We start from the raw sequence: 9589 nt of genomic DNA, 5'->3' as shown, positions 1-9589 counted from the left end.
AACATTGCCCACGGGGAACCCGAGTCTGCGCAAGCCTCCTGTACATGACAGAGAAGTAAATGGGGGAAAGCCCCGAAGCCTGCAAAGGTCATTTATGCCTTCCCGGTTGAAAATTGAGAACAGGGTGGGGATCCTGGATCCGGACTCCAACCCTTGCCGTGGGACCTGTAGATGCCACAGGCTTCATTCAATTTTGTTTGCTCTGTGGTTTGCTGGAGACAAGCTTGCTTGACTCAAAGTGCAGAATGCTGACACTTTTAGCCCCCAGTGTCCCTTTCTGGGTGGAGAATCACACATTTGGTGGTTACTCTCCCCTTACTCTGCTTAATTCAAATTGGAATGCTGATACCACAGATTTATTTTTCTGAGGACATATGTGGTATACATACTGGGTTTTAATTGGGAACGTTGGAAATTGACCATGTTGCTGTAGTGGAATTCTCATCAATTTCTTCCTTGTTTTAAAGGGATTAACTCACAGATAATTAAAAACATTGTTTTTCCCATGGTGACATACATTTCATATTAATTGTCCTTATTAAAGAACATTAACAAGGTATTGTTCTTGCTCCATCCTTACTCTTCTTAAGAGAAGCAGAAAATTATGATTTATGATTTTTAGGTTTTTTTTTCCAGTAGATTGGCATTGTAATTCAAATTGTTCATGTACTGGCAAATCACCCAAGAAAATTACCACCAGAGCATGTTAAACATAACTTTCAGAAATGCAATTAAGGAATTTTTAAAGACCTCTTTTAATTGGCCCATATTCTTTAAATGCTGCAAAATGAAGTGTTTTAGTATGTAGTATTAGTTTTCTACTGCTGTGTAACAAATTCTCACATACTTACTTAAAATAACATGCATTTATTATTAGAGTTTTCAGGTGTTAGGGGGTCCAGGAATAGCTTAGTCAGGTCTTCTACTCAGGGTCTCACCAGGCTAAGGTCAAGGCACCTGGCTGGCTTGGGTTCTCATCTGGGGTGCTCCATTTGGGAAAATGTTATGGGCTGAATTTATTTCCTCATGGCTATATAAGTGAGGGCCCTGCCTTTTAGCTGTCTGTTGGCTGGGGGATGCCTTTAGATTTGGAGGCCACCCATAGGTCCTGGAGGTCAACAGCCATTCTTAGAGACTGTTCTCACTTCCTTGCCATGGGCTTTCTCAGTAGGGCTGCTCATTCCATCAAGTCAGCAAAGCAGATCTCCTTAGTTCTTCGTAGCACAATGAAAATACACACACACACACACACACACACACACACGTGCGTATGTATCATAGTATGGGCTTGACATGGACATTTGTGACATCCACCATCTTTGTCATATTCTTTTGGTTAGAAGCAAGATCCAGGTCTTAGCAGCATTCAAGGGGAGAAGGTTACACAAAGACATGAATACCAAGAAGTAGGAAGTTCACTGGGGGTTTACCTTAGAGTCTGTTCACCACACAGACCAACTTGAGTTAAATATGTCCTTCATAGTAACTAGTTATGACTTTATTTGGGAGATTTTAATAGCATGCAGCATTTTGAAATTCCATTAAATGCTGTATGACAGCATAGGTTATGCTATGCTTTATGTTACATAGGACATTAAACTGTTAAGTTGAAAACACACTACTATCTTGGTGTTATTTTTTGTGCATTTGTGTGAATTGAAAAGGATGAATTCTAACACTTGATGGCAGTAGTAACTCATCCAAAATTCAGTCAGCAAGAGCACCCTATACAAAACAAACTATGAGAAGATAGGTACTTCATTTTTATATTTATCAAGAATGGCATATTTAAACTATTCCAGGTTGCCAATGTTAATTACCCTTTATTCTGGTGCAGTGTAATTGGGTATATGTATTAGATTTTAGCGTTTTTCAATTGGCTTTTGGAAAGCAAAGCTCAGCTAATTAAACTTATAAATAAAAGTTTTTAGAGAGAAGTTGGATATACCTGAGAAATTTGGTCAGATAAATAAAATTCAACAAATATTTTTTAGATCCATCTTTGTAACCAGTTAAGTTCTATGGGATATGAAAAAATAAATAATGAAACGCATTTTATACACTCTCAAAAACTTGCTTTTTGCAACTCTGAAGAGATCCACGTACAGTCATTTGAAACCAAAAAGGTAGGCGCCATCTGTTGGTCATAGAAGCTAAATACAAGGTATTAAACCTTCCCAGCTTTTCATAAAGTGAGATGAAATTAACTCATTCCTTTCTCTTGATAATTTGGGAAGTTGTGGGATTAATTGGAAAATGGGTAAGGCGTGTTGTGCATCAGGGAATAACATTGGTACACTTCTCCATTAATGAATTCTCATGTCACTTAAGTAAATTATGAAGAGAAATTTAATTCTGTGAAGAGGTAATCACAAAGACAGGTTCTGCAGATTTAAGGAGGATGGGAATGTTGCACCCGTAATAGTACTATGTGTAGGTATTATTCACTATCACCCTTAGAAAATATTATTAACCTTTTAATTACTCAGGATTTTCAGAGAATTAACCTAACATATTGTAGTCATGACATTTGAAAAACATGTCGTTAGTAATGATTAATTAGGAATTGTTAGCATGGAAATGTTTATTTATAAGTAATTTTAAAGTACACTATATTATGGGCAACAGAATGAAGTGCCTCCCCCCCCATGAAAAATGACCTGTAATATTTGAGAAAAATAAACGTGTACCAGTTGAATAAAGAAAAAAAATTTATTAAAAAGTACAGCATTTAATCAGGGATCAGTTTTAGAATTAAGAGCTTTCAATTAAGAATGTGAGGTGTTGGAAATGGCCCCGGAAATAGGATGCATACAGAAGGAATACTAAAATGTTGTCGTCACATTTTCAGGGCTATGGTAGTACTTTGTCCTTCTAGAAATCATGGTGAATTAAATCTGCAGAGAAGCCTTGTGAGTAGGAAGCCATAACGCCTGGGAACATGTCAGTTGGCCCTATATGTTCGCATAATAATGCCCTTTTTCCTCCCGGTATTTTATTTCACTTCACTTTTTGCTACAACTCCTCCCCCCCTCAATTTTGTAATAACAGTGTTGAGGGAAGGCTGTGAGGACAGAGTGGTTTCCAGACTATTGGCGGGGAGATCTAAGATCATCAGTGAGGTTCCTGTGGGTAAGGCCTCATTATGACTTTTTCATAAGCCCCTTCCTCCATAAAAAAATAAAAATAAAAATTCTATTTTATGACTTGTTGTAATGAGGGTAAATATAAACCAGGCTAGGTTCATGACTCCATATTTATTTTCATTATCATCATTATTATCATTATCTTGCTTTCTCTTATGTTAAAAGAAATGAAAACATTTTCATAGGTCTCTAAAATCATTATCGGCCCTTGGCACCTGTGGAATCCTAAGCTGAGAACCCAGTTGAGTCACATGGGACTTTTGACCTTCATAAACTGAGAGATAATAAGCTGCTGATCTTCTGCCAATTTTTTAAAGGCAACCATAGAAAAGTCAGCAGTTGCAATGTTAGAATTCTACTTTTAGTCTGATTCAGGATACTGTATTTATGAGGGAGTGTATCTAAAAAGTCAAAATGAAAATTCCATATTTAATATCACTGGTTTATAATGATGGGTTGATGGTTATTCTTTTTTAAGTTTTATAACTTTGAGAAACCAAAAAGGTAGGCGCCATCTGTTGGTCATAGAATATCCTACACCTTTGGAGGTATAGGATATTATGATTAATTATGATTAAATGAGTGCATGGTTAGTTTTCCCCATAGGTCTCAAGAAAATTAATAGATATTTTTCATTATGACAGATATATCAGTATTTGTATTTTAAACTGAAACAAGGAAATGAGTATGCATCTACTGTGGAGAAACAGGAGAACAATTCTCTTCAATCACTCTACTACAGAAATTCTGGATTTAGCTCTAGTGTCTACAAATGATGGCATCTGACAGATGATATGGAGTAATGAGAAAAATTCAGATAATATAGATGAAGAAATATATTTGCCTGAGGGGCACCTGGGTGGCTCAGTCATTAGGCGTCTGCCTTCGGCTCAGGTCATGATCTCAGGGTCCTGGGATCGAGCCCTGCATGGGGCTCTCTGCTCGGCAGGAAGCCTGCTTCTCCCTCTCCCACTCCCCCTGCTGTGTTCCCTTTCCTGCTGTGTCTCTCTCTGTCAAATAAATAAAAAAATCTTAAAAAAAATATATATTTGCCTGAAAGAGATAGTTGAAAATAAAAATATGTATTGTATGTTTTTAAAAATTAGAGGTGTGCAATTACCAGTTGTCCCTTTTTTTACTTTAATGGATTAATTCAGAAATAGATTATGCAATGATGAAAAAGTTTGATTTTAAACCATTTTAATGAGGTTGTAGAGAATCATGCACTCTCCCACACTGTTGGTGAGAGTGTAAAAGGGTATAACATCTTTGAAGGCCAATCTAGTAATATTTATTAAAATTTTTTTTTCAGAGGATTGTTACAGAGGTTTTTTTTTAATTTTTTATTGTTATGTTAATCACCATATATTACATCATTTGTTTTGGTGTAGTGTTCCATGATTCATTGTTTGTTCATAACACCCAGTGCTCCATGCAGAATGTGCCCTCTTTAATACCCATCACCAGGCTAACCCATCCCCCTACCCTCCTCCCCTCTAGAAACCTCAGTTTGTTTTTCAGAGTCCATCATCTCTCCTGGTTCGTCTCCCCCTCTGACTTACTCCCTTTCATTCTTCCTCTCCTGCTATCTTCTTCTTTTTCTTTTTTCTTAAAATATGTTGTGTTATTTGTTTCAGAAGTACAGATCTGTGATTCAACAGTCTTACACAATTCACAGCGCTCACCGTAGCACATACCCTCCCCAATGTCTATCACCCAGCCACCCCATCCCTCCCACCCCCGACCACTCCAGCAACCCTCAGTTTGTTCCTGAGATTAAGAATTCCTCATATCAGTGAGGTCATATGATACATGTCTTTCTCTGATTGACTTATTTCACTCAGCATAACACCCTCCAGTTCCATCCATGTCGTTGCAAATGGCAAGATCTCATTCCTTTTGATGGCTGCATAATATTCCATTGTGTATATATACCACTTCTTCTTTATCCATTCATCTGTCCATGGACGTCTTGGCTCTTTCCACAGTTTGGCTATTGTGGACATTGCTGCTATAAACATTGGGGTGCACGTACCCCTTCGGGTCCCTACATTTGTATCTTTGGGGTAAATACCCAGTAGTGCAATTGCTGGATCGAATGGTAGCTCTAATTTCAACTGTTTGAGGAACCTCCATACTGTTTTCCAGAGGGGTTGCACCAGCTTGCATTCCCACCAACAGTGTAGGAGGGTTCCCCTTTCTCCACATCCCCGCCAACATCTGTCGTTCCCTGACTTGTTAATTTTAGCCATTCTGACTGGTGTGAGGTGGTATCTCATTGAGGTTTTGATTTGGATTTCCCTGATGCCGAGCGATGTTGAGCACTTTTTCATGTGCCTGTTGGCCATTTGGATGTCTTCTTTGGAAAAATGTCTGTTCATGTCTTCTGCCCATTTCTTGATTGGATTATTTGTTCTTCGGGTGTTGAGTTTGATAAGTTCTTTATAGATTTTGGATACTAGCCCTTTATCTGATATGTCATTTGCAAATATTTTCTCCCATTCTGTCGGTTGTCTTTTGGTTTTGTGGACTGTTTCTTTTGCTGTGCAAAAGCTTTTTATCTTGATGAAATCCCAATAGTTCATTTTTGTCCTGGCTTCCCGTGCCTTTGGTGATGTTTCTAGGAAGAAGTTGCTGCGGCTGAGGTCGAAGAGGTTGCTACCTGTGTTCTCCTTTAGGATTTGGATGGACTCCTGTCCCACGTTTAGGTCTTTCAACCATTTGGAGTCTATTTTTGTGTGTGGTGTAAGGAAATGGTCCAGTTTCATTCTTCTGCATGTGGCTGTCCAATTTTCCCAACACCATTTGTTGAAGAGACTGTCTTTTTTCCATTGGACATTCTTTCCTGCTTTGTCAAAGATAAGTTGACCACAGAGTTGAGGGTCCATTTCTGGGCTCTCGATTCTGTTCCATTGATCTATGTGTCTGTTTTTGTGCCAGTACCATACTGTCTTCATGATGACAGCTTTGTAATAGAGCTGGAAGTCCGGAACTGTGATGCCGCCAGCTTTGCTTTGCTTTTTCAAGATTCCTCTGGCTATTCGGGGTCTCTTCTGGTTCCATACAAATTTTAGGATTATTTGTTCCATTTCTTTGAAAAAAGTGGATGGTATTTTGATGGGGATTGCATTGAATGTGTAGATTGCTCTAGGTAGCATTGACATCTTCACAATGTTTGTTCTTCCAATCCATGAGCGTGGAACGTTTTTCCATTTCCTGGTGTCTTCCTCAATTTCTTTCATGAGTATTTTATAGTTTTCTGAGTACAGATCCTTTGCCTCTTTGGTTAGATTTATTCCTAGGTATCTAATCGTTTTGGGTGCAATTGTAAATGGGATAGACTCCTTGATTTGTCTCTCTTCTGTCTTGTTGTTGGTGTATAGGAATGCCACTGATTACTGTGTATTGATTTTATATCCTGCTACTTTACTGAATTCCTGTATGAGTTCTAGCAGTTTTGGGGTGGAGTCTTTTGGGTTTTCCACATACAGTATCATATCATCTGCAAAGAGTGAGAGTTTGACTTCCTCTTTGCCGATTTGGATGCCTTTGATTTCTTTTTGTTGTCTGATTGCTGTGGCTAGGACTTCTAATACTATGTTGAATAGCAGTGGTGAGAGTGGACATCCCTGCCGCGTTCCTGACCTTAGGGGAAAGGCTCTCAGCCTTTCCCCATTGAGAATGATACTCGCTGTAGGTTTTTCATAGATGGCTTTTATGATATTGAGGTATGTACCCTCTATCCCTATACTCTGAAGAGTTTTGATCAAGAAAGGATGCTGTACTTTGTCAAATGCTTTTTCTGCATCTATTGAGAGGATCATATGATTCTTGTTCTTTCTTTTGTTAATGTATTGTATCACGTTGATTGATTTGCGGATGTTGAACCAGCCTTGCAGCCCAGGGATAAATCCCACTTGGTCGTGGTGAATAATCCTTTTAATGTACTGTTGGATCCTATTGGCTAGTATTTTGGTGAGAATTTTTGCATCCATGTTCATCAAGGATATTGGTCTGTAATTCTCCTTTTTGATGGGATCTTTGTCTGGTTTTGGGATCAAGGTAATGGTGGCCTCATAAAATGAGTTTGGAAGTTTTCCTTCCATTTCTATTTTTTGGAACAGTTTCAGGAAAATAGGTATTAATTCTTCTTTAAATGTCTGATAGAATTCCCCTGGGAAGCCATCTGGCCCTGGGCTTTTGTTTCTTGGGAGATTTTTGATGACTGCTTCAATTTCCTTAGTGGTTATAGGTCTGTTCAGGTTTTCTATTTCTTCCTGGTTCAGTTTTGGTAGTTGATACATCTCTAGGAATGCACCCATTTCTTCCAGGTTATCTAATTTGCTGTCATAGAGTTGCTCATAATATGTTCTTATAATTGTTTGTATTTCTTTGGTGTTGGTTGTGATCTCTCCTCTTTCATTCATGATTTTGTTGATTTGGGTCATTTCTCTTTTCTTTTTGATCAGTCTGGCCAGGGGTTTATCAATCTTGTTAATTCTTTCAAAGAACCAGCTCCTAGTTTCGTTGATCTGTTCTACTGTTCTTTTGGTTTCTAGTTCATTGATTTCTGCTCTGATCTTTATGATTTCTCTTCTCCTGCTGGGTTTAGGCTTTATTTGCTGTTCTTTCTCCAGCTCCTTTAGGTGTAGGGTTAGGTTGTGTACTTGAGACCTTTCTTGTTTCTTGAGAAAGGCTTGTATTGCTATATACTTTCCTCTCGGGACTGCCTTTGCTGTATCCCAAAGATTTTGGACAGTTGTGTTTTCATTTTCATTGGTTTTCATGAATTTTTTAAATTCTTCTTTAATTTCCTGGTTGACCCATTCATTCTTTAGTAGGATGCTCTTTAGCCTCCATGTATTTGAGTTCTTTCTGACTTTCCTCTTGTGATTGAGTTCTAGTTTCAAAGCATTGTGGTCTGAAAATATGCAGGGAATGATCCCAATCTTTTGGTACTGGTTGAGACCTGATTTGTGACCTAGGATGTGATCAATTCTGGAGAATGTTCCATGGGCACTAGAGAAGAATGTGTATTCCGTTGCTTTGGGATGGAATGTTCTGAATATGTCTGTGAAGTCCATTCGGTCCAGTGTGTCATTTAAAGTCTTTATTTCCTTGTTGATCTTTTGCTTAGGTGATCTGTCCGTTTCAGTCAGGCGGTTGTTAAAGTCCCCCACTATTATTGTATTGTTGTCAATGTGTTTCTTTGCTTTTGTTATTAATTGCCTTATATAATTGGCTGCTCCCATGTTCGGGGCGTAGATATTTACAATTGTTAGATCTTCTTGTTGGATAGACCCTTTAAGTAGGATATAGTGTCCTTCCTCATCTCTTATTACAGTCTTTGTTTTAAAATCTAGTTTGTCTTATATAAGGATTGCCACCCCAGCTTTCTTTTGGTGTCCATTAGCATGGTAAACGGTTTCCCACCCCCTCACTTTCAATCTGGGGGTGTCTTTGGGTCTAAAATGAGTCTCTTGCAGACAGCATATCGATGGGTATTGTTTTTTAATCCAATCTGATAGCCTGTGTCTTTTGATTGGGGCATTTAGCCCATTTACATTCAGGGTAATTATTGAAAGGTATGAATTTAGTGCCATTGTATTGCCTGTAAGGTGACTGTGACTGTATGTTGTCTGTGTTCCTTTCTGATCTTTGCTGCTTTTAGGCTCTCTCTTTGCTTAGAGGACCCCTTTCAATATTTCTTGGAGGGCTGGTTTCGTGTTTGCAAATTCCTTTAGTTTTTGTTTGTTCTGGAAGCTTTTTATCTCTCCTTCTATTTTCAATGACAGCCTAGCTGGATATAGTATTCTTGGCTGCATATTTTTCTCGTTTAGTGCTCTGAAGATATCTTGCCAGTCCTTTCTGGCCTGCCAGGTCCCTGTGGATAGGTCTGTTGCCAATCTAATATTTTTACCATTGTAGTTTACATATCTCTTCTCCCGAGCTGCTTTCAGGATTTTCTCTTTGTCTCTGAGACTCGTAAGTTTTACTATTAGATGTCGGGGTGTTGACCTATTATTATTGATTTTGAGAGGGGTTCTCTGTGCCTCCTGGATTTTGATGCCTGTTTCCTTCCTCACATTAGGGAAGTTCTCTGCTATTATTTGCTCCAATATACCTTCTGCCCCTCTCTCTCTTTCTTCTTCTTCTGGGATCCCAATTATTCTAATGTTGTTTCGTCTTCTCGTATCACTTATCTCTCGAATTCTGCCCTCGTGATCCTGTAGTTGTTTCTCCCTCTTTTTCTTAGCCTCTTTATTTTCCATCATTTGGTCTTCTATATCACTGATTCTCTCTTCTGCCTCATTTATCCTAGCAGTTAGTGCCCCCATTTTTGATTGCACCTCATCAATAGCCTTTTTGATTTCGACTTGGTTAGATTTTAGTTCTTTTATTTCTCCAGAAAGGGTTTCTCTAATAACTTCCACGCTTTTTTC

This window comes from Callorhinus ursinus, unplaced genomic scaffold, assembly GCF_003265705.2.
Source record: "Callorhinus ursinus isolate GAN/ISIS: 27379988/994484 unplaced genomic scaffold, GSC_fseal_2.0 scaffold14, whole genome shotgun sequence".
Lineage (NCBI taxonomy): Eukaryota > Metazoa > Chordata > Mammalia > Carnivora > Otariidae > Callorhinus > Callorhinus ursinus.
Note: the sequence above shows the minus strand (reverse complement) of the source record.